Here is a 26,086-nt window from a genome sequence, read left to right as displayed (position 1 = left end):
GGAAATGGTGTTTTAAATCAGATGTGCTACAGTTTTCATGGTTAATGCAAGTCTTTAAACTTGATTTAGGTAACACACGTCTCTGTTATTGCAGCAGGATTTACTCTAAGATAGAAAAGGCATTGTTTGATTGAGGGCTTGTAGCTTTAAATAAGAACAATTAAAATACATTTGATGTTTGAGAACACACACACACTTGTTCTGTATTGACTTTTAAAATCTGCCAAGCGAGTCTATTGAACCTGTCAATGGGCTCATGCGATGATTATAGACAGGAACACAGTGACTTTATTTTGAAAATATACAGGAAATGCTCTTGTTCTGGTAACTCAATTTTAAGATCAATACTGTTCAATTATTTAGTGTTTTATCCTTACTGATAGTACAGACAGCACCATTGTGTGGTACAGATGAGGGAGGCTCTAGGTGTATTTATCAGATGCTGCACACTGTATGACAGACTGAAGTTCACACTTGTTAGGCAGCTTAGAATACATTTTAGAGACATTACCCTGACTCATCCTAGGGAGTTGTGTTTCTTTTTAACTTGTGGCAGAACCATCTCTCAGCCATTCCCACTGGGCATCACTGAGATGTCGGCATGGGGTGGAGTGGGGTGACCTCAACCTCATCATGGCAAGGCAACAGTGTGGGGTGGCATTATCTCAGGCATGGAGCAATCCCCAAGATACTGGTCCCAACAGCTCTTTGATAGCATGGCCTCAGCTGAGAAAACATGCTGGGGAACTGGAGAGAAAACCAGGACAAGTGACTAGCAGAGAAATGATCCATGAACAGTTGGATTCAGAGAATGGGCTTTGTTAAGTTTTTATGTGAAGCAGTAGGAGCTGATCCTTCTCCTTGCACTTACTCCAGGATGGAGGCTGTAATGGAAAGGTCTCTGCCAGAGGCATTTCACAGACACTTCATGTCCCAGCGATTTTCTGTGGGACAGCATTATCACTTGTCACTAAATATTTAAGAAAATTATGCAAGAAAATACACACTGCCATTACAACTTCACACAGCAGCTGCCATCAATATTTCACAGGCAGACTTGGCATAAGCTAGAGCTTGAGGATTACTTGACATTTTTTTTTATTTTTTTTGGCTTGCTGTTCATCATCAATTAATTAGAACTCGTAACTTGGAACTGAGTCTTGTTTAAGGACACCCAGAAGCCAGTGCCACTAGTCATTTCATAGTTTCGTATGTCCTTTTCTCTGGCTGTACAACATTCAGAACAGTATTGTATCATATAGGAGATGAGCTGAGCTTTTGCTATTATTTGGAATAGGATGATTTTCTATACATTAACTTCGCTAATGTTTTTACAAATACATTAGAAGCAAACAGAAGGCCAAGGAGCATCTCCATCCTTTACTGGATGTGGCAGGGAACATTGCCACAAAGGATGAGGAAAAGGCTGAGGTACCCAATGCTTTCTTTGCCTCTGTCTTTAATAGCAAGACCGGTTACCCCCAGGGTACCCAGCCCCCTGAGCTGGAAGACAGGGACAAGGAGCAGAATGAAATCCCCACCGTCCAGGAGGAAACGGTCGGTGACCTGCTGCTCCAGTTAGACACACACAAATCTACAGAGCCAGACGGGATCCACCCCAGGGTCCCGAGCGAGCTGGTGGAGGAGCTCGCCAAGCTGCTCGCCATCATTTACCAGCAGTCCTGGCTAACTGGGGAGGTCCCAGCAGACTGGAGGTTAGCCACTGTGAGGCCCATCTACAAGAAGGGCGGGAAGGAGGTTCCAGGGAATTACAGCCCTGTCAACCTGACCTCGGTGCTGGGAAGGCCACGGAGCCGATCATCTGAGTGCCATCATGTGGCATGTGCGGGACAACCGGGGGGTCAGGCCCAGCCAGCGTGGGGTTATGAAAGGCAGGTCCTGCCTGACGAACCACATCTCCTTCTATGACAAGCCGACCTGCCTAGTGGATGTTGTGGCTGGTGTCTGCCTGGACCTCAGTAAAGCCTTCGACACCGTCTCCCACAGCATCTCCTGGAGAACCCGGCTGCCCATGGCTGGGACGGGGGTCTCTGCGCTGGGTAAAGCCCTGGCTGGCGGCCGAGCCCAAAGAGCGGTGGGCAATGGAGTCACATCCCGCTGGCGCTGGGCACAGAAGTGTCCCCAGGGCTCTGCTGGGGCCGGTGCTGTTTCACGTCTTTACCAGTGACCCGGACGAGGGGATCGAGTGCACCCCCAGTCAGTGTGCAGGTGACACCGAGCTGGGCAGCAGTGTTGATGTGCTGGGGGGCAGGAGGCTCCGCGGGGGTCTGGGCAGGCCGGGCCCACGGGCCAAGGCCAACGGTACGAGGGCCAGCAGGGCCGCGTGCCGGGCCCTGCCCGTGGGCACCGCAGCCCCGCAGCGCCCAGGCCGGGGGCACAGCGGGGGGAACTGTCTGGTGGGACGGGGCCGGGGGGGGCTGGTCGCCGGCCGGCTGGGCAGGAGCCGCCGGTGTGCCCAGGTGGCCAAGGCGGCCAGCAGCAGCCTGGCTCGTGTCCCAGACGGTGTGGCCAGCAGGGCCAGGGCAGGGACTGTCCCCCAGCACTTGGCACTGGTGCGGCCGCACCATGAATCCTGTGTTCAGTGCCGGGCCCCTCACTGCCAGAGGGACACGGAGGGGCTGGAGCGTGTCCAGGGCCGGGAACGGGGCTGGGGAAGGGGCTGGGGGGCGGCTGGAGGAGCTGGGGGGCTCAGCCTGGAGAGGAGGGGGCTCGGGGGGACCTGATCGCTCCCTACAGCTGCCCGGCAGGGGCTGTAGGCAGGTGGGGGTCGGTCTCTGCTCCCAGGTAACAAGAAGAATCAGCCTCAAGCTGCACCAGGAGAGCTTTAGGTTGGGTATTGGGATAATTTTCTTCACTGAAAGCGTGTGAAGCATCAGAACAGGCTGCCCAGGGAAGCAGTGGAGTCACCATCCCTGGAGGAGTTTAAAAAATGCACAGATGCGGCGCTTAGGGACATGGTTTAGTGGTGGACTTGGCAGTGCTGGGTTAACAGTTGCACCCAATCATCTCAAAGGTCTTTTCCAACCTAAATGATTCTATTATTCTAACTACATCTTCTATCTGGAGTAGCACAGATCACTTTGAATGTATGAAGCTTGAGCTCAGTATCATAGAAAGTAGAATTTCGTTTTGAAATTAATTGATTTTTGTTACCACTAAAAAGGCAAAAGTGAGCGCTCATGCTCTGGATTAACAGCCCCTGGAACATGCTATACTGTGAGAAGATGGGATAAATGCGAATATATTTATCCACAACGTTCATGTGTACCAGTTCATGTACACCTGCCCTGTTTGCCCATCTGGCATCACGCTGCTCATTGCGATGAAGCCTGCTTGGGCTTCCTCAGTCTTCTTCGGACCTGGGTGATGCTTCCTTCCACACACCACCACAGGCACAGGCAGGTGGGTGTCTTAGTGACCCTCAGCAGAACCATGGCACAACAGAACTGTTGTTATAATAAAAACTCTGTTTTAACCTACACCCTCTGCAGACCAGGTCGCTTTAACACATTAACCTTAACGTGAGCTGAAGGGACCGAGGCAAAACCGAGCCCTCCAAAGCGGCACGGCGCAGCCGCGGCTCCCCCAGCGCTGTGGCAGCCCGGCGCCCCACCCTCTCCCTCAGCTCCCGCCAAGCCTCGCTGCCGCGTCCCGCCACCGCAACACGCCTCATTCTGATTGGCTCGGACGCCCGGGCCCCTCAGAAGGAGCCGTGGGTACGTGACAGGAGCACCCGGCACCGATGGCCGCCTGCTCCACAGGGTGGCGCGCTGCGGGAGGGGGCGGCGCCCGGCCTTGGGCAGAAATCTGGCACCAGTCGCACGGCCGCGTGTCTGAAATCCTCCCCGTTCTCTTTAGACATAAGTCAATTTAACGCCTGTTTAGATCAGTGTCAAAAACTCCTCAAAAGAGGAGCCAGGACTTCATCCTCTGTGGTGGTAGGGCTACTGTGCAGTCTCCTTTTCCCCGTTTCTCTTTTCACAATATGGGATCTCCCTCCCCCAGAAGATAACTACAAATACATTTTGAATATAACTTAAATCTACAATGAATGCCTTGCAGCATTTTCTATAAGCGATCAGACTCTAAATTAGTGTAATTCACCCTGGCAATGCATTCCACTGTAAAACCTTCATTACTGAAAACACCTTAAAGAATATTACTGTTTCTCCATTGATTTTATGGATGACTGAATCCTTGAAATTTTGTGGCTGAGGTCTGGAATGGACTTTTTCTCTCCTTTGGTTATCAGCAGCCACAAATTGTATAATTCATGTCTGTGCAGTGAATAAATATGATAGTGTTGAACAGTAAATTGCAGTTAGGAATCAATACATTATATCCAAGAGTGTTTATGGAGAATGTTTCCATCCCCTCTGAAATGATGTAATATGGCTGTATTTCCCCCTCGTTCTCAGATTTACTGTTGTTTGCTGGCAGTTCGTTATGTGCAATGGTTCTGCTGGAATTTGCTAAAGAAAATTACCAGGACATTCCTTTGTTGCTATTGTACTGAACTGCTCCCAGTGAAATCCCAGGGCAGACAAATTTAATACATTTATAGATGTCAGTAATCTCTGTCTAGAGACTACCAATATCCCTCCTATTAAACCACAATATCCACACAATTAATTGATCAGTTAAGAAGGAAAAAAAAAAAAAAAAAAGTCTTGCAGTTCACTCAGTCTAACTTTTCTGATAAGTACTTCATTCAGACTTAAAATAAAGGAAGTAATTTTCTAGTTACAAATCTTCCTATGCTAATGTGTTATTCTGCCATAATTATAAGGATATTAGTAACTTTAAAAAACCCCAACAAAACACATTAAAAGCACAGTCTAAATCGGTGTCACAGGATACATATAGATTGTACAGAGCTATGGAATGAAAATAAAAATGTGCTTTGTCATACCACTTGATCTCAGCAAACAGGAACAAATTTTCTATTTGGACTATGCCTTCTGAATACTGTTTTATATTAAATGATAATATAGAAACATTGTGTAGCTGACCAGTAGGAGAGAGAAAGAAGGACAGAGTATGGCAAAAGAGATGATGTAGTCACGAAAACCTGCCCTGTTGAAATCATTGTGAATTCTGCAGCTTGTTTCAGTAAAACCAGGACTACCAGTGCTAATACTAGATGTGATCCTGAAAAACCCCATTTGTACTAACTTCAGTTGAGCTGAATCACTTGCCTTTCTAAAGGGAAAGTAATCCAGTTTTGACAGGGCCAAAAAAATTTGAGAAAAGATTTTGACAAATAATGATAGTAAGTTGGGAAAGAGATGATGAATGCAGTGCTTTGTGTCTAATTGTATGCCTGGAGTACAAAATCTTTTTTTCAGGAATAAAATGCTATGATAGCTGCCAAGTATAAAAATCTATCTGTGCAGAGCGTCCCCCAGAAACTTCCATTTTAAGTCATCCAAACCTTCTGAAATAACTGTCAGGTTAAATGAATTATTAGCCCTAAGACAAGAAAGTTCTTTTCCTTTATTACTCAAAAGAACTATTTCATCTTGTTTAAAGTTACGTTTGTATTATGTGGCTATGTGGATACCTACTTTACTCTTTGTCTCTGCCATACTGAATTATTAATTTTAAATCTCAACACTTCCTTTAGTTATTGCGGTTTTTTTCAACACAGAATTTTCACTGAAAATTGTTTTCAGTTGCATCTTGAGTTCAAACAGTTCAGGTGAAATAAGAGCAAGGTTAAATATTAGTTCTGCTTTTTTAATTCTAAGGTTTACATCTGTAATGCTAATACAGTAACGGAGTTGGCTGCTTCTTGTCACAGCAGTCTCTGCTTCGGGTCAGTAATTAATTATCACATCTCTATTTACTTGCAGGACAAAACATGACTCAAAATCACTGGGGTACATCTAGTGCAGTGGCTAGTGTTTGAAAGATTGCATAGGAATTTGAGTACTTGAAATTACTACCCAAGAACTAATGCACTACAGCACGTGCAGTGTTAAAGTCTCAAACAGCCAGAATTAGTAAAGGAATTCAATGCCTATTACTGAGACGCTGCAGGACTTGACGCCTGAGATTGCTCCAAACCTAAGCAAGACTCCTAGACTTCTTACACAGACAGAGGAAGACAAGTGCTTCCAAAGGGCACTTCAGGGTGCTTGCTGAGCTGAGGGCTGCCTACAACTGTTCAATAGGAAACACTGAACTGAAACCGGATAGATTAATTAGTCTGATAGATTTATATCCCAAGTCTGTCCAGCGGTAAAAGTAAAAAATACAGTGATGGGTTTCTGCTAAACCTGTTTTAGAAAACCAGTTTGCATCTCAACCAGATTCTGCAATGGGCAGATGTTTTGCTCATTTGTTTGAGTAGCATCGACATGCATTTTACATACCCAGAGACAAAACGTATTAAAAGTTGCTTATTTAGTATGTCTCTTGCACGTATGCCCAGTCCTGATTTTTCCTGCAAAGAAGGGCTGTGTAGAACTTGCTGTGCACATTAAAAAGATGCTGTAGCAGCATGGAGTACTGTTCTGGATAACCCTTCCCTAGCTGGGTGACAACTTCCTGGCAGTTTGTTTCTTTCTGTTTTCAAATCCAAACTTTGTTTCCCCCGACTCCCTTTCTGCTAAGCTTGCAAACCTTTCAAACGATACCACTTTCAATAATGCAGTAAATAATATCTAATGTCTTAAAACTTTTATAGCACTTCAGTTTTGCAAGCTGGAAGAGTTTTTACAACCTCTGAGGCTGCCACAAATCAGAGAATTCATTATACAGCAAAACACACTCTCAAATTGAGACTGTTCTTGAAAACAAGCCTATTTTTTCTGCAATGATAGTTGCAAAATAACTGGAGGTTTTAAGCCAAATGGACTTCTTCTCCTATGAAATAAGAAATAACCATATTAAATAATTTTCCAGGCAGACATACTAGTAGAGAAAGAGTTCCCACTGCCCTCTTTCACCACACCGACCTAGCCAGAGATTAATTTTTAATGAGTTATGGAGTGGCTAGAAAGGCTTAGGTTACTGCAATCAGCTGGTTCTGACATTGCTGCAACTTGGTCCTGGGTGACCCTTGGTATTCTTCTAGCAAACTATTCAGTAGGGAAAGAGGTGTGTTTTTTCCCCAAGTCTTTAGTTTAGGGTTGGGGAGATGAACTCGTGCTGAAATAGCAAAAGCAGAGTTTAATCACAAAAAAACCTAAAGAAATATAAATGGAAATGAAAAATAACCCTGGACTTAATGCTGTTCGTTGCTCCCTCTTATCTTGTGCAATATCAGGAAGAGTGTGATTGCATTTCTGTGCTCCAGCTGAGCTGCTTCTAGTAAACAATGGCAGCCAAACTAAGGCACTGGGGATGCCGGTTATTTTGGGCAGAGGCAGAATGACGAGTGGATGTCTTGTGGAAAGGCAAATTGATAACATTTCATTATTTTACTGTACTTTATAATAGAAAGTGAAATAAGTTTTGGTTGTCTATAAAGCAAGCCCGGAAAATATGGCAGCTTTATGCAGCATAGTCTCTGGAGTTCTTGTTTGTTGCTCTTTTTCTTGAAGATTTGTAAACCCTATCCAAAAAATCCAAGATTTGTCGTGGTCAGGAGAAGTTCAGACCCCATGCATGAAGCTGCCAGGTTATGTCCACTTCCCAGAGGTTATACCTGGCAAAGATTGCTGAAGACTTCTCAGTAGAAGGTGCCGCCAAAGCAGGTGAATGAGACCGTGTGTCACATCTACGCTTGTATAAAATTAAAGACTGGATCCATTAAACATTTAAGAATGGGAAGGCTTATGCTCTGGTAGAGAAACTGTTGTGAGCTGTCAGCCCTGGGTCTAAAAAAATGTTTTTGTTACAGTAAAGATTGCCCTGACTCTCACAGCCTGCTGGTGCTGTCCACTGCAGCATTTCTTGCACATCCACTGCTCTTCCATTTTTTTTTTAATGCTCATGTTGTTTTGTTTTTTTCCTTTAAAACAGAAACAGGCATCTATTACTTATGTAATGAAGGGTCAATTTTTTGTCTTGATTCTGCAGCTGCTATAAAGAAAATAATTTTGTGTCTTCTTTACAGTATACCCAACATACACTGATTGCTTTTGGCAAAATCACGTTAGCACAATCTCACTACATTACTTTGCTGAATGTCTCTACATTACAGGATATCTACTGCCATTAAGAAAGAGAAAAAAAAAACCCTAGTCATTTTGTTTAAAATAGGGTAGGAGATGAAAACACTTCACATTGCTCTTTACAGACTTAATCTAGTTCCCTGGAAACCTTTCCTTTCACTTCTGCTGAAGATAGATTGGGCTTTCTTCCTCTTTTACTAAGTCCTCAACAATCAAAAGTCTAAATAACAGAACTGTTAAGTAACACATGATGAACTAAATAATTTACTTACTGGAGGGCTTCCTAAGCAGAGCTTTTTCTGTCTGAAGATTAAGGGCTGTCAGTGTACTTCAAAATCTTTTTGCTTTTCAAGCTCTCCCTTGCCAGAAATACATCTGGTTCATCTAACTGACTGTAAATGTTGAGCTTTAATTGCTTGCTGGAAAGTCTGCATGACAATCTACAACCCAAATTCCTTATTTAAAGAACTTCCTGAATATCTTTAAGAAAAAAAAAAAAATCTCACTTGATAACATGGCTTTATTTTTGGTGGGTTTTTTTTTTTCCTTAACCTACTACATCAAAAGAACAACAACAAAATAATCAGTTGTCTTTGTTGTCTTCCATTCTTCTTTATTATTCTACACTTTAGCTCTTATCAAAATTAGATGCATGGGCATAATTTTAAACCAATATATAGTCAAGAAAATTAGGTATGTCAGTATGACATACCTATTTGGTACCAATCCCAGAAGGCGGAGAAGGAATTGAAATACAAACTGTTCCATGGGGTAGGAAGTTCAAAGTATTTTCCAATAGATGTGCTTATAAATGAAATGCTTGTGGGAGGGAGACTTGGAAAATCTCAGTTGCAGAACTCTGAAGGGGCTGCTCCAGACTGTTCTCTCAGATAACAGCACCCAAAGTTAAGAAAGTGGAAGAAAAAGTTATTTAGGCAACTAAGGTCCTGTAAATCCAATTTCAGCTGTAGACAAGGTTTTAGAACAAAATTTGAAGGGAGGAAAAAAAAAATATCCCAGGACTGACCTTGTTTAATACTGGCAGCTAACAACATTGCCAAGTACACAAGGTGTGCTAATGAGATGAGTGGGACAAACTCGGGAGGAGACAGTGCCCGTGGCACAATCTGAACCGCACACAAAGAAATGCATGACCCATGGACTGAAGGATAGGGAGGTGGTGAGGTGTAATGGTAAAAAGGCGAGGTCAGGCACTGGAGGACAAAGCACTGTTCTGCTGTGTGGTGGTACTACATCAGCTGGAAGTCGCAAAAAGGAAGAGCTGCAGGGGTTAGATGCCGTTAGGGGCGACTGTTAATGGCTGTGATTGAACTCTTGGGATCTTAGTTAAAACCACAGAAATGTCTATGCGCTATATTTCCAATAGCTATACTGTCTCCTCCTCCCCTACGAAGACAGAATGGGAGAAAGCACGCAGGGCTGCTTTTCTGTATCTTTACTCAGTTTTTATTTAGGCAGCTGCCTGTTGCTTCTCTGAGCAGAAAATAGTCTTAGGTAAAAACTTGGCCTATGGCTTGCAGTGCTGCTCTGTGACCACATTCAGTTTTCTGTGCTGTAGCCCTCCCTTCTCGAGCATACGCACATTTTAGTAATGAGAAAGTTACGGAAGAACTGCCTGAATTTGCCCTCATCTTGACCAGATATCTTCAGAGATTTAATTCATGCATTTTAGCATGAGATGGATTACAACAATATGCTTTTGGCTCTTCTCTCAGAGGTAGATGTTGGTAAACTACAAGCAAAATGTTGCTGTCAAACATTTGACACATACAAAGTACCAAGAGCCCGATTTTGTCAGTTTTGTGTTGGCTGTCTGCTAAAGAATGAAAGGAGTACAGAATCAGCCAGGAACAACCAATGTCACAAAACCCAGATATATGAATTAGAAGGCACATGAGTCAAATAGGTCGTATTACCTTTTCCTACTTGCCCATTTTCCCCTCTTGCAGTCATGTCCTGCAGCTATGCAGACCGTGCCATCCATGCAGTCATGGGGAAATCTTGCCTCTAGTCTGCATCAGTGACAAAATTTGGTCAAGAGCAGTTTGTCATTTGGAGATATTGAATTTGATTCTTGTCTGAGTTACACAGGTAATTCCCTTGTAGTAATACTAAAGTACATGGAAGTGCATGAAAATTACTATCTTTCCTATAATTCTCTCATTACAATTCACAGAGGTTGAATTTTCAGTGTTATGCTATTGTTTCCTACCACCTTTTCCTTAAACAGGCTTTCTATCTGACAATGCTAGTCTTTAAGTGACTTCTTTTATAAAAACTGTTCATGGAAGGTTTACAGACTAGTGAACTTGTTATTTGCCAAATTAGTTGTTTCTCAGCCTTGGGAAGGGAGGACTAAACAATGCTGCTGTGTAATTTCGTAAATTGAGATTAGCATAAAATACATTATTTTAATAAAGACCAAAAAAAAAAAAAGATTGGTGGAATATGTATTGAGTATTCCAAATAATTCCTTGATTGTGATGTTAATATGAAAGAGAGCCTACATCTCTCTCTCTTTTTCTCCCTCTTTTGTGTGCATGTGTGTGAATTTCAAGACCTTTTCTGAAAGCATTTCCAGTTTCTAGTCATCTTTAATTTACTGGTATTCAGAAACACAAGGAGGAAGGAAAGGGAGAAAAAGAAAGGTATGTTTAAGCTTCAAAAAACTCACCAGAAGAAGATGAATGCCCAATTTAACTCCAAAATGCAATACCATTTGATGTCAGATAAAAGGCTGGATTTTCATTTACTTTGTTAATCATAAATACAATGAAGAGAGGATAATGTCTTTTTTAATTATTTCATTTCATCACAAGTATAATTTCAGTGATGCAGACCATAAAAATGCATTCACTGAGGTGAATTAAAACCCTTTTTATGTACATACTCCAATAGAATCACCAGAGCAAATTGTTTTATTGAGTTCTCCGTGCCAGCTACTCATCCCCTCTTGGAGCCAGTGATCTGTATTTGTGTCAGACATTGATCTCCAAGTGCAGCTAGAAGTATCAAGGACAGCTGGAAAAGGAACTCGCTAAACTAAATGCAGCAATAATAAACAGAAATGAATATTCATACACAGTCACAGACGATCATGAACAGTGAAGTCTGGAGTTCAGTTGGACTGTTAAGAGGATATCACCGATAGGTGGTGGATGCTGATCCACATCCCTCTTACCCTTGTGCCAGATGTTGCTGTCAACAGCATGGACTTGGTGTGATTAGTGAAAGTCTGTCATCAGATAGTGGAATTTATAAAATTTAGGATCATAGAATCATTTAGGTTGGAAAAGACCTTTAAGATCAAGTCCAACTGTTAATTCAGCACTGCCAAGTCCACCAATAAACCATGTCCCTAAATGCACATCTACATATTTTTTTTAAGCACCTCCAGGGATGGTGATTCCACTGCCTTACTGGGCAGCCTGTTCCTGTGCTTGACAAGCCTTTCCATAAAGAATTTTTTCCTAATGTCCAATCTAAACCTGCCCTGATAGAACTTGAGGCTGTTTTCTCTTGTTCTGTTGCTTGTTACCTGGGAGAAGAGACCAACCCCACCTGCCTACAGCCCTGTTGGGCAGCTGTAAAGAGCAATAAGGTCCCCCCTGAGTCTGCTCTTCTCCAGGCTGAACACCCCCAGTTCCCTCAGCTGCTTCTCATAAGACTTGTGCTCCAGAAGGGGATCACAATTTGGGGAATTCCATCCTCAAACAGCTGCAAGAAACCACAATTCCTCACCTACAAGGAATGAGTCTGAGAAGTTGGGGAAACTTAACAGAGAAGAGAAAAAGGGCAGGTCATTAACTCGGAAAATACGTCAAACTAAATGAATTAGTCAAATACAGCTCAGACCGATATCGCAGTCTCTGCGCGCCTTTGTCCTTTCCCCATGCACTGAACTGCCCTGGCACACGACTGGCAGTGAAGAACGCCGTCCTGAGGCAGCTCGGGACTGGTCTGCCTCAATTCTCTTGTGAAATCTTGTCTCCTCCAATCCTAGGAGTCCATTTTCCGAAGCAGTTTTTTTCTCAGTGACTACACAGAAACAGCCGTACATGCATTCACTCTCCTCTGCTGTAGCCCTCTGCAATTGTAGGGGAAGGCTCCTTAGTGACACATCCTCAAGGAGCTCTGTTATCTGTGCCACACTATCACTTCTGTTTCTCCTCATAGTGCAGAAACACCATTTGAAAGGTTAGAGTAACATACAGAAACGTTGCTGTGTCCTCACTGGATGAGGTGCCCTCCTTACCAGAGAGTATATATTTTCCATCTCTAAGTCCTGAGCTCCTTTCTCAGCTTAAATCAATTGCTTAACCAGTTTCATACCATTTTGGCAGATATGCTGGCTCACAAAGTAGCACTGGCAGAATTTGGAGTTTAAGAGAAAGAAGCTGCTTCAGTCCAGACTCCCAGTGCTTGAAGCACAGGTTCCTCCACCTCTGTAGTAGCTTGCCGGCTAGTGCTGGGCAGTGGTAGCAGTTCACATGCTGATGCAAGTGAAGAGCTTTTGAGGTCATTCCTCCCTGATCATCAGAGCAGAGGGGCAAAGGCCCCCTTACCCGCTGCAGCTTTGGTCTTCCTGGATTGCTCAAATGGAAGGCAACAGCGAAGGGTCACAACAGGGTCAATGCATGGAGATACAACTCTAAGAAATCAATCTGCAAAAAGTCAGAGGGAATATACGTATTTTGCTGTATGCTCGTTGTTTGATATTCATATAGAGAATAGCCAAAAAGCGTGTTTAGAAATAAAACCCATGTGGAAAGGCTAATTAATATTCTGTTTATATCTAAAGAAAGGTATGGATCATTGAATGAATAGCAGGATTTTGAGTGAGAATAAACAACAGATTTTTTTCCTCCTGTAACTTTCTTTCACTTCATTCCTAATTTGAACACTGAGTTTAATCCTACTAAATCCTCACTTACAGGAGTAAGTCTTTAGTTGTGCTGTTAAGTAACATTGTGTAACCAGATTAGTGTTTTGGTGACAGAGATCTGAGAGCCACCAAAAGCAAGTGCTGGCAAACCGTGGGGCTGCTGTTGATGTTTTCTTACATCACTTCTGTGGAAACGTTGCTTTAATAAAAACATCAGCTTGTTAACAACTTCCGCTTTTACTTTGGAAACCGGAATGACCTGAGGACTAAAGTACCTGTCCACCGTTTTCAGCTGCTGCTCTTCAAAATGCTGTCAGGCTCAGTAAAACACTGCTGCAGTCAGTAACCCCTGGGGCTGTGCCTTTCCCTGTGCCTCAGGTTTCAGAATTTGTCTGTCCATGCAACATTACAGCACCTCTTATATAGCACCCAAGTCCATTTGCCATACTTTACTTAGAAGCATTGGGCTTAAAAGCATTTATGGCCAACCTACGTTCACAGAAGGCCCCATTCCTTAACCAGCCCTCAGGCGGTACTGCGTGGTGTCTGCAGGAGCCAGCAGTTTACCTGCCATCTCCACAGGGTGACGAGCTGTCGTGTTCCCTTGGGTGACCATGCTGCAACAAAGCACTCGCCTTAAATTTCATTTATTCTAAAGGAAATTCTAAGTTTACTTCAACTACAGCAGGTTTTTTTCTTTTTTTTTTTTTCTCTATCAGGGATATCCATACCCAGAATATTTTACATAAGCATCACTCCCATCCCCAAAATTTTAGTCTTTTACTGAAATCACAAATCTGATAAGCCAACATCAGGTTTCCTCTACCTAACATACAGGTTAATAGAGATTTGCAAAATCAGTATGAAAAGAATTCCTGAACCTACTAGTAATTTTTGTTAATCTAGGCTGGGCCTCATCAGGAAAGGCAGGTATGAAAGGCTTGCCAGGGCGTGCTGAGCTGTCTGTCAGCAGATTTTCAGGGGCGGTGCTCTAGAAAGGATGCACTGGGACAACAAAACCTGCTCACACAGTGATAGCAGCTCACCACTACCTTTTTTCCCCGCTGTGCAGGCAGCAGGGATGATGCATTTTGTGGATCAATCACTATTGGCTGGTGCTTTTCTGTAAAGCAGATTATCCCTGTGTTGCCAAAGAAGAAACACAAGTGGACTTACGTTTTTCTTTCTAAAGCACAGATCCAAACACACTGAGTGGAAGCTTTGTTCCAGTGGGTTGCACTGGAATATAAAGTCACAGCTCTCATGCAAAGTCAGGATGATGTACTAAGGATTGTTTTAACGGGCTGATTCAGCTCCCTGAATGCTGGTTTCATGTTGCTGCTGCATTACAAGCTTGACTAATACTGAAGAGACATGTCCTGAAATTATCACTGAGCAAATACAAATGAAACGATGTGCACACTGTTCTCTGAAGACTCAAAATAAGGCACATTTTGAACGCCTAATTTAGCAGAAAGTATTATAAATAAGAGAGGCAGGAAAAAATAAATGAAACATAACATTCTGCTGCTGGTGTTTGGAATGAAACATGCCAGGGAGGTATGCTGCAAAATGACCAAAAGAAAGCAATTTGAGGGGGAGGTGATATAACAGCCAACCAAGAAAATCAAATGCAGTCTGTGAGTGTTTGATGATAGTCAACAACAGAGTATCAGGACCTGCTTCTGGAAACTGCCCAGGTGTTGCACTGGCTGCACCATAAGCACAGTGGAGCTGAACCGGGCCTTTCCAGGACGAGGCAGAGTTTGGGTGGGCTAAAATGGTCCCCTGGAAATATCCCTTTTTCTATACTGCCATTACATGGCCTGCCATCATTAGGGACAATGTTTATAACTGTGTGACCTCAGGTGATTGCCTGAAGCTTTGCGGGAGGAAGAGCATCACAGCTTTGAGCACAGTTGCCACATAGACAGGAGCTGTGATTAAGAGGGATTTATCCAAGTAGTCATTAAGTTAACAGCTATTGTAAATAGTCCTAGGGTGGACCCACTGCAACAGCAGCCGATTGGGATGCTCAGGAGGGTACACTTGGCGCTAGGGGAACTAGCTCAGCTATTTTGACTTTAGGAAGAAGTACAAACATACTGAGGATTTTTTGGGGGTATTTGAACTGTGATAGGAATGAATATGGAAAATTTTGCTGTATTTATGAAACGCAGTGGAAACTCATCATTAAGCATAAGCAGGTCAAGTTGCTACTGTGCCAGCTGAGGGGTCTATTCGTCTCCTAAAGCAAGGCCACTGCTGGTAGCAGCAAAACGTTCGCTGACTGTGGTTATACAAACTTGGCCTTTATTGTAACCAGTTTTCAGGCAAATTATGTATAACATCTTTATAACAGCCTCCAAAGGGTAAAATACATTAAAAGAAAAGCATGCAACATGCAGTTAGTCTGGACTGTGAATAGCAGCGTTGGCCAAAAATTTTCTATTGGCCAAAAGCTATTTCCCCTGCAATTATTTACAAAACACACTTGGTGGATTTCCCAATTAACTTGTTTGTTAATTTTTTTTTGCTAGACAGTTTATGCGAATGTGGTTCAGCCTGTGAATTTGCTATGAGTGCTGCTGCTTTAGGCACTCATTAGTTACTGTGTGTGATGGGTAACCTGTATCACACAGCATCGTTGCTGTTCTGTAATGAGACATCTCTGGGACACTCCCCAGGAGCTCTCAGGGTGGATGGAAGGCTCTTGCTGGGGGAATGCTCCCCAAGAAATCTGCTTATAGATCTGCAAAATCCTTGCTAGGAAAAAGATGCTTGTATGAATATTTACAGGAAACGAGAGGGACAATGACTCATGAATACAAAGTAAATGCTCCATTTTCATCTAATACTATCTACATTTTCTTTCCATCTCTCCCATAGAGATTACTTCAACTTAGAAAATGCTTTTCTATTTGTTATCAGAGAAGAGATACTACAAAGACAAATAGGAAAATTATCAGGAGATTAAGAAGAAAAGTAAATAACTCTAAATTGCCTTCATAGTTGCTTGTTCCATCCATTAATAATATAAAAAAAGCGATGGAAATAGCCTCTGTGAATATTTAGGATAATTCCAACCAGCCCAAGACTGGCCTGTCAAGTGTTTTTTTTAATTTTGCTTTTCCCAGATAATTTGAAGTTTTCACCAAGAGAATAGACACCCCACCACTTTCGCTTACCTTTATATATCTTAATTAAGAAAGTCACCTGATACTCATTTATTGTATTGAACAAAATAACTTTTTTTTTTTTAAAGCTAGGGTACAAGTTTGATGCCTGGACAATGACAGCTTGACTGGGATGGCTCCAGCAGTCGGATGCTGAGCTTGCTAGCTGCCATTTGGCCACAGAAATGCATTCTTACAAGTACAAAATGACTCTGCTCCATGCAGTTGTGACCATTTCTGACTGCGAAAGCCAGCAAGCAAAACCAGAAGGCAAACTGAGGGTGGCTGAAAAATATGGTCTTTAATATTTATTCTTTTCTCTGCAAGCTTCACTTTATATTCTCTAATATGTATTCATTGGAAAGGACTAAAAGCTATTATTTTTCCACTTAAGGAGCAGGAGTCACAGGGTAGCTTTTCCCAAGCTCCTTTATAAGCTCATAGCCCCTTTCTCTGCCTGGCTGTTTCACAGCCTAGGTGGGCACAGTCCTGTTCTTCCTACACCTTCCAGCCAGCTGCCGTGGCAGCCCATGGGTCCCTCCGTGGCAGGGGCTGCCTGACCATGAGGGACACCCTGGGACACACCACAGCCCCACTGCACCCAGGATGGTCCTCGTGACCCACCAGCAGCACTTGGCAAGAAGCTCTGGGTTGCCCACTGGTTCCTCTGGTCTTCTCAGGTGCTGGCTGCACGGGCCCAGCAAGTCAGAACTTTTAGTTGACGTTTTAAATTATCCCCCCCACACGTTAATTTTTAGTCCCAAGTTCAGCTAAGTGAACCATTAAAAGTGACACAAACTGAGATGAGCGTCAAATTAAGACATGCCTCAGGCAGCCAAAATGTTTCTTTTTTAACTTCCATCTGTCAAGCGCTGCCTTCTGAGGTACGTGACACAAAAGCGCCTTTGCTAACAAACAGCTTTTCACTCCTGCCGATGGGTGGCCGTATGAGGAAAAGGAGGGAGAGACTGTGCAGGCTGTGGATCTGGAATCTAATCCTCGGGCCTTTTTAATCTGCTGGCTGATTTGGAAACTACATGGAAAGGGAAAAAAATAAAAATAAAAATTTAGAGAATGTACCTGGAAAGCTGACTTGGACGGAGGTATTCATTTTCCCTTTAAAGAAGGCTGACAAGGGGCTGAGTCAAATACTTGAGCTTAATTTACATCTTTAGGTGGGAGAGATTCTCCAAAATGCAAAGTGAAATGTCCACTGTAGAGGTTAAACCATTAGGAGTACAAATACACTCCTAAACCTTAATAAAAGAGTGAAGACATTTGTGTCACTATTATTATTTACCAGGTTGTACTTCCAGTTAGAAAAAGAAATGTAGTCCCTTTCCCACAGAATTTATGACTGAAAGTGTTTTTAGCAGTATGGGAATCAATCCATCCTTCCATTTGTTCATGCCAAACCTAGATGTATTAAAAAAAATTGGTGACTGACAATCTAAAAAGCATTGAAAGCATTTCACTAGTAGTACAGGAGAAATACTGTTTTGGGTTTTACAAAGAATCACATAGGGCTTAATTTTTTTCACTTTTCTGCAGCTCAGGAAACTAAAAGGCTCTGACAGCAACAAATGAAGGGCTCTGTGAGGGCTTCATGGGAGCTGAGGAGGGCCAGCTGATTAATTCTCTAAAAAAAATAAAAAAAAATTGAGATCATTGGTAGTAATTCCACCTGACATTTACCAGCAAAGGCATTTTTTTAATGGGTATATGAATGGTAAAATGACTTCTGTTGCCTCTGGGGTATTTCGTCCCAGGAACACTGGTCAAAAGATGATGTTGATCCTGTGACGCACCCTGACCTGGAGGGTGCTGTGCAGTTTGCAGTCAGTGTTCAGCACACTGTGGCATTAGTCATTTTGTTTTTTGGAGGAGAAAGCAGCAGTAAGAAGGGAAGTGCCACAAGTGCAAACCGATTGTGGTATAGCGTTTGTGTCTGAGTTTTGTTTACAGTAGCCTGCCTCTTAATTTCTCAAGTATTTGAAAGGAACCTCAGTGCAAATGAGATTCAGCTCCCCAGTGCAGGGTACAACTTTTAGCAAAGCCCCCTGCAAGCATTACTCAGTGACTGATGAATATACCTCTTAGGAAGACAGTAGAAGGATTACATTGCAGGCTGGTTCACCCCCTTCCCAAAACATAATAAAAGCAAGTTTGGGTACAGGGAATTTATTATGAACGTGTGCATCTAGAAGTGAACACCTGCCAATGTATCTGGTCTACCAGGGCCTTTTCTCGCTTGTGCTTTTTAACTGAATCTTTTAATCTTGGCTACTTTTTTCTTTTTCTTAAGCATTTTGTTTTAAAAGTGCCTGGTGCGTGCATGTGTGAGTGCTTATATGAAGAGCTGGAAAGCCATTCACTGGTGAGTGAATAGTACACATGGTAATGAAAAGGGGAAGACAAAGCAGATAGAAAAAAGAAAATACTTTCAACAAATGCATAAAGATGGTAACCTGCTGGCAGCTCTCAACTATGACAGTCTGGATATTATGGCTCAAAGGGCTTGAAACAGCCAGTTCCAAGAGCTGGAAAGTGTACCAGGGAAGGACAGCTCTGTACGGATCCTGTTTCTCATGCCATTTCCACAAGTGCATTCTATAGCAAGTTCCAGAAGGAACTGGAACTAGATTGAAGATAATCAGAATTTATGCAGTACACTCTTAACTTCAGCAATAATATATAGTGTTATTTTTTAAAACTAGAAATGCAAAAAAAAAGTACAAAAGATATCTTTAATAAAAGATTCCAGTTTTTTTTTTTTAAATGATTCTGCAGAATTTGATTTCATGTTAAAAAAATAATAATTGTGTGGGGTTGGGCTTCATTTGAGGTTAAAAATTACAGAAGTATAAAGCTTTTATAGTACCCAAAAGTCTTTTCTGGTATATAGACATGATGCAAGTTTATTTCAGGCAAAGAATTTTTTGATGAAACACGATTTCAAATGCTTCTCTCAAACAACATATTTCATAATTTCAGAAAGAGATGAAGATTAACAATAGAATAGGATTGTCTTTGTGTTTGGCTTTCCTTTGAGACTTGCTCCTTGAGTAGAATTTAATCCTGCCCTTTCATGTCCCTGAGCTGTATTGCAGATTTGCCAGCCAAGAAATCCAAAATTTGACTTCTGCGGTACATGGATTTTCTAAATTCAGATACCCTTCCCCTTGCATTAGTTTCAATACGCATGTTCTGAAAAAAAATTGTTTTGTATCTATTCCTTTAGTTCTAAGTTGAAGTTCAGATACTTGGCCACAGCTTTGCCTGACCACAGCAAAACTGAGTATTTTCAGCATCTGTGGTGGGACTCGTAATCACAGAATCATTTAAGCTGGAGGAAATCTTCAAGATCTTCAACCCAGGACTGCCAAGTCTAACACTAAACCACGTCCCTAAGCACCGCATCTACATACGACAGCTATAGCAGAAATCCATAGTGCCAGAAAGGACAAACACATCTGAGAGATGTAAGCTGAGCACAATTTATAAAAAAATAGTACCAGTCTGCAACAATACCCATGCAGTACTAAACGCTGAAAAATATCTGAAAATTCACTGCGGAATTAGTTCTTTAGGCTTACTTGTTTCCTAACATATTATCAACTTTTTTTCTCACTAGCTTGCAATAGTCGTTCATTGACTAGGCAAAAAACACTCCAGTAGATATTTTGCAAGAAATCTCATTTGAGGATTAGCACTACATAGAGATTTTCTTTAAATTGTTTTTAACATAACCCTGTATTATATACAATTATTAAAACCACTTCCATATGTTGAATTGAGGCACATTTTGTTGCTTGGATAGAGAAAAAAAATTTCAGAGCAACATCAGCTCTACTGGTTGTGCTGAAATATTAAAAAGTATAAATTATTTATATACAGACTGAGACAGAAGAGAGATGAATTCCTCAGAACATTACATATATAAATTATATACAATGCTTGATTCAAGAAGTTTGATTTGTTAGAAGACATCCACCTGAACTTAATTTCATTTTTTTTCTTTTTAAAAATCAATGTTAGCCGGTGTTTAGAAGAATATTGGAATTCTAGCTCAACACTCTGAAAACAGGAAAAAACCCTCCCATCAACTATAAACACCATCTCCCTCTTGCTATAACAAAAACAGTTACATTTATTGAAGATGAAGATGTGTCTTGAACAAAAGGGAACACCAGATTTTTATTGTAGCAATAAAGAACTTAAATAATTTTTAAGATACTATTTCAATATTTGAGTTCTGAGCATACTCTGCAGGACAGCTGCAGAGTAAACCATCACCGCAGTAAAGTCCCAGCTCTTTAGGGCTCTTGGTGAGGTTTTTATTTAATTATGTTATAGTAGAACAAACACTGCTTTAACAGCAAAATTGCTTAATATGTATATAAAAAGAAATCTACAAAAGCTTTCCTAACAGCATGGTTTGTTCTACTTAAAGAGTGGTCTCTTGTGTTGCTTGCTTTATTTGGGTTTTCTGCTGAGACTTCTTTGAGATCTGGATCAAAGCTACAGTTTAATTTTATTTTGTGTTGGGCAGTATAACTTACCACATATAAACTTGCAGTGGGGAAATAAATATCCCCTCACCTTAAGTGCTCATTTATTGTTTTCTATCTGTCATGCTTGATTAAAATATAGAGCTTGCCTCCCAGGCTGAAATTAGCTTTTCATTTTAAGCGACTAGCATTCAGATCTGAAAAACAACAGCCCATTTGTTTCAATATTTACCATGCCCATTCAGAAAGGGCTTACATTATGGCCAATTAGTAGTTAATTGTGATCCATAATTCAGACATTTGTGAGCTATTTGGAAATGCAGCACATGGACTGCAGGCTCCCCTCCCTACACGTCTCCGTGCCTCTCATTGCGAGCCCAGTCGTGACATAGGCTCAGGATGGTGCTGTGACAAGAGCTGTCAAAACCTGGCGTATGTGGATCTCGGAAAGAAAGGAAGAGACAGACATTACAAGTTGTTCAGGAGTGCAAATCTATTTGAAGAAGCGACAGGACACTTGCTTTGAGTGCATGCTGCGAGGCTGTGGAGGTGCCCACTGGAGAGTTCAGGTTCAAGACCACGCACATCTATTCCTACTCACTACTTGCTTGATCCAAGCTCCTCAAGGTCTTGTCTCTACAAGCCATTTACTCAGTGTTGCTTGCTTGATTTTCTGTCTCCACATATTTGTATGGGAAGGCCCAGAAACAATTTTACTGTAGAAATCGATCCAAGAAAGAGCCCCAAGCATGGATCCTACATCGAAGAAGAAATTGATGTCTCCCGCAGCCATACACACCACCTACAGCGGCAAAGCACTTCAATATCTGGTTGTGGCAAGCTGAAAGCCAGAAGATCAGTCCAGCCCATACACATCTAATAGTCTGAACTAGAGAGTTAATGAACACCCACAGATCCCATCTGACTTGATATGGATGACAAGACATTTCACGTGCAAAACTGGAAACCTGCTTACAGAGGAACGCCAAGCTTTCTTTGAAGAGACACACATAGTACTTTAGGGAGAAAGAAGATTTAAAATCTTTTCATTTAGTTGCTTTTCAGTGGTATTGCTCTTAGCAAGGGTGTTCTGTACTATTCATAAAGAGTACCAGCATCCAGCAAACCAGGGAAAGACACTCCTTCCAGCCTCAAAAACAGCTCAGAAAACAAGTATATAGAGGCAAATAGCATGCAACTACACTTGCCAGGTGGTCTTCTCCACTGCAGCATGGCCAGTGCTGCCTCTAGAAGGAAGCAGGTTTTGTTACTAATTCTCCAAAGGATTTCCTCCCGAGCACTGCATACAACTTTGCTGTGTGCTGCTGCAGAATTTGGGAAGTCCTCTGTGCCACTCATCAGCAGCCATGTACAGTGGTGCAAAGCCTACAGGGCTTGCTCACCGGGACATAAATCTTACGCTGACAGTTTACTGCTTTCCATTTAAAAACATGATTCTCCTGGATTATTGTCATTGCTATGGGCAGTGCTTTGTGCTGGAAGGCACAGGAAATAACAACTTCAAACAACTTTATTTTAACAGCTCTTCCAGTGGACTGTAGTTCTGAAGACAATTTTGATAAAGAAGCTGGTAACAGGATTGAATTCTCAGAGCAATCAGTCTCCCAAATGAAAGAAAATATGAATAACAAGAGACTGAAGTACACCAAAGTTGTTTTTCCCATGCTGTCTTACTCATCTCCTAGCTTCTGTTCTCTCACTCTGTCCCTGTTTATTATTTTCAGAGTTGTTTTATATGAAAAAAAAAGGCTTCTAGAAACGTGCCCTCAGTACCAGGCTCTCAACAATTTCAGCAAGAACTGCTGCTAATCTACATTGTAATTGGTGCTCAAACTTTTTTGAGGTTCTCTTAATAAAGGCCTGTTCCAAACAAGTCACAGCACAGTCGTAAAGTAGTGCAAGCGTAAAAAAATTAAAACAAACCAAAAAAATATCAGTGTCACCTTGCAAAGTAGCCAGTCTGAGATCTTCATTTTAATTACACATTTTAAAAGGCAATGCTGAGAAGCTGAATTTTTCACAAAGCTTCGTACCTAGAGGAGGGGATTATTCAGAGATGATGGTTTTACCCTTAACCAGTGAAGCGATTTATTGAGATGTACTGTGACAACTACCAAATTACAGCTGTGGAAGCATTTGTGTGAAATATCCAACCAGAGAGGCTTTTCTAATCAGTGGTATCTCTTCTTTTTTATTAGCACTGCACCTGGGATGCCTATGAAATGATAGTGTTGCTTGTCTGTAATACAGTATTTTTAAATACATCTAATCTTTGGGATCTCAACATGTTTTGCAATAGATTAGTATTTTAGTTTGCTTTCCCGCCCTCCCCTCCTGCTTTTCGTGTGTAAATTGCAGGCTGCATGATACCCAGAAATAGGAATTCAAAACAAAGATACTTAAAATAAATAAATAAATCTATTTACATGATACAACATTTGTTCATTACTTTCAACATCATATTCTCATTCTTCCCCCCTCCCTCCTTATTTTTATGTTTTCAAGTTTTATGAAAAAGTGACCTGAAGCATAGGAGATTAAATGGTTTATTCCTGGAAACACATTAGACCAACAGGAAAGTAAGGCAGAAAAAAGGTACTGGCTTTTGGAAACTGGGAATGCTTCAGGAGGAAACACCTAGAAGTCTGCAATGCAGAATAAATAAAAATCAGAGTGAATTGCCTGGGATGTGGGACAGTAGACATCTGGAGTCTCTGGACTAAAAGGACTCGGACTTGGCAGGTGAATACACAGAGTAGCACAAAAGGAGTCCGAGCCTGGAGGCATTTAATAGAGGAGAATGGTCTGTTGAAGGTCACAAGGCTGGCTACAAAGAGACATCAGTGAATTTTAAGGAGCTTTGGAGGTGGAAACTTTCTGTGCCCTCCCAAATAGCTGCCTCAGCAGCTGGAAAGGTGGATGTGTCGGGAGTAAGCTGTGCTGGGCCTGTTACCTCCCTCTCCTGCTGAATGGGGCTGGGGAGATGACCTCATGCTGCAAACACCTCTCATGAATTTTTAAGTCATAACACAGAAAGATGTGAGACACGTTCAGTTTGTACTTGAAAGAAAAATTCATTCTCTGCTATGGAGTTATCTGGAAAATCTCTGAAAAACAGAACAACCCCCCTCCCCTCCCCTCCCCCCCCCCCCCCCCCCCGAAAAAACCTGCCACACCAAATGCAAAGGACCCAACCACTTTTCATTGCTGCTCCAGTTCTTACTAAATAGCTCAAACATGCAGGTAGTGTATTTAGTTTCAAAATGACTTGAGAGAAATAAATTCAAACACACAACCATTGAGCCAAGAACAAATACCTGGAAAATATACAGCCTGCCTGTCTTTTAAGGTTGAATACAAAACAAGAGAATCGTGCTTCCTGTTGCTGTCACCTGAAACATTTTTTTTGTCTCTAAAGGTTAGTTATCAGTTAAAATGTGTTAAACTATTACATTTTATAACTTAATAAAATGCGATTTATTAAAGACAATGAATTTCCTACTTTCTGAAACAAAAGAACACATTGCTCCAGAACACCACGTACCAAGCTCCAAAACACACCACTTTGGGCAGGATGCTCCTGCCCACCTGGCTTTTGTTTCCAACAGTTTATTTCACAGATTAGGCTTGGGATGTGTACATGCAATTAATTCCTTGAACTGCATAAATCCACATTTCACCCCTTTTCCCAGGAATGCCCTCCCAACAAGAGCAGAGGCAGCTCATGTAATCATGAGACATTTTTATTTTGCAGAGCTTCTGCAGTGCTGTTGCTCCTGAGCTCCGTATCAGTTGTGCCTATGCTACAGGAGAGTATACACAGCAGTTCCCAGCACCTTCCTCACACATGCGGCTTTTCTTTCAACACAAAGCCAGAAACACAGGGAAATGCCACCCAAGCATTACCCATTCAGTTAGGGGGCACAGGGTGAATCAAAGTGCTGCTGCATGATATTGAGGGAAAAAAGGCTGTCAGCCAGGCAGATTTAAAACAGATGTGAAATTCCTCAGCAAAAAACCCAAGCGCACTGCAAATGGGGACAACACCGCAACTCCCTTCAGACCAGTACAGGGGCAGGGAAGAGGGTAAAGCTTATTTCCAAGAAATACCAGTGATTGCTTTCTTTCTCAAAATACATAATCCATTTGAGCATCCTTGTGAGCAAGGGAGAAAAGCCACCTACCAGAACAGCCGGGTCCTGCTGGGCTCAGGGCACTCGCGGGTGGGAGACGCTGGTTTTGGGCTGGACTGGGCACCACCACCTCTGCGCACCAGCTCGTGGCCGTTACTGGAGGGAGGACACCAACTCACTCCTCTCTGGTCACTGAGAAAGGCCGTGGTCAACACAACAAAGCTTTTCCAACCAAAAAAAGCTGGTTAAGCTAATACATGCCCCTAAGAATTTTTTTAGAGTATTTTCTAACAAAATGAACAAATTCCTGGTATCAAGGAGCAAGCATAGCCCTGTGACCCATGGATTTATGCCTTACAGCAGACTAGCTTTAGCTGCTGTGCAGATTCAAACTTTTCACTGAAGTTTCCCAAGTGACTGAGCATTTAGAAGGAATTTCTCCCATGTGTTTTCTCTTATGTCTGAGATGTTAATTGATCCTGCAGCTGGGCATTGAAGGGTCTCTTGCCTTAGTAGAGCTGCTGCTGAATGTGTTCACATTAGGTCTATATCTCCCTCCACAAAAACATGTTATCAAAAGGTTTCTGAGCAATTTCTTAAAAAAAAGGGCATGAATCTTAGGCAGACTCCACAGAAAAACTAATAGTTTAAGAGAGCTAAATTCCTCCTCCCTCCCCCAACCCTTTTATGTGATTTCTTTAGCATTAATTTAATGCATATTAACAGGTCAGTAGACATTAAAATTTTGAGTCATCTTTTCTTCGGCTGCTCCATGGAGCTTGGACCCTAAAATGTTTAACAAGCAAGTGGAAACCAGTAGATTTTAAAATAGAATCAGGAAACAAACAGGAATACCAAAAATTCTGTAAAACAAATCCATTCATGTGAAATCATGATGTTAGTGTTCAACACCTTGAGATGTGCAAGGCACAAAAAGGATAGAATTGTCAAACAAGAGGCAATAAAGCGCCATGGTGAGGTGCCAGACCTTCTTTGGAGGAATTTGCCAGGCTTTTGATATCAGGTGCTTTCATTTAGTTGACTTAATTGAAGATGCATGCAGGATGAAAGATTCTGGAATTTTACTATTGAGTATAAAACATAGTCCTCCAAAATGAAAACTGGTACTTGTGGAGACAAGTAAAGAAACTTGTGATCAAACAAATGCTTAGTAAAGCAAGATAAGCACCACCAC

This window comes from Falco punctatus (genome assembly GCF_963210335.1).
Source record: "Falco punctatus genome assembly, chromosome: 10".
NCBI lineage: Eukaryota > Metazoa > Chordata > Aves > Falconiformes > Falconidae > Falco > Falco punctatus.
Note: the sequence above shows the minus strand (reverse complement) of the source record.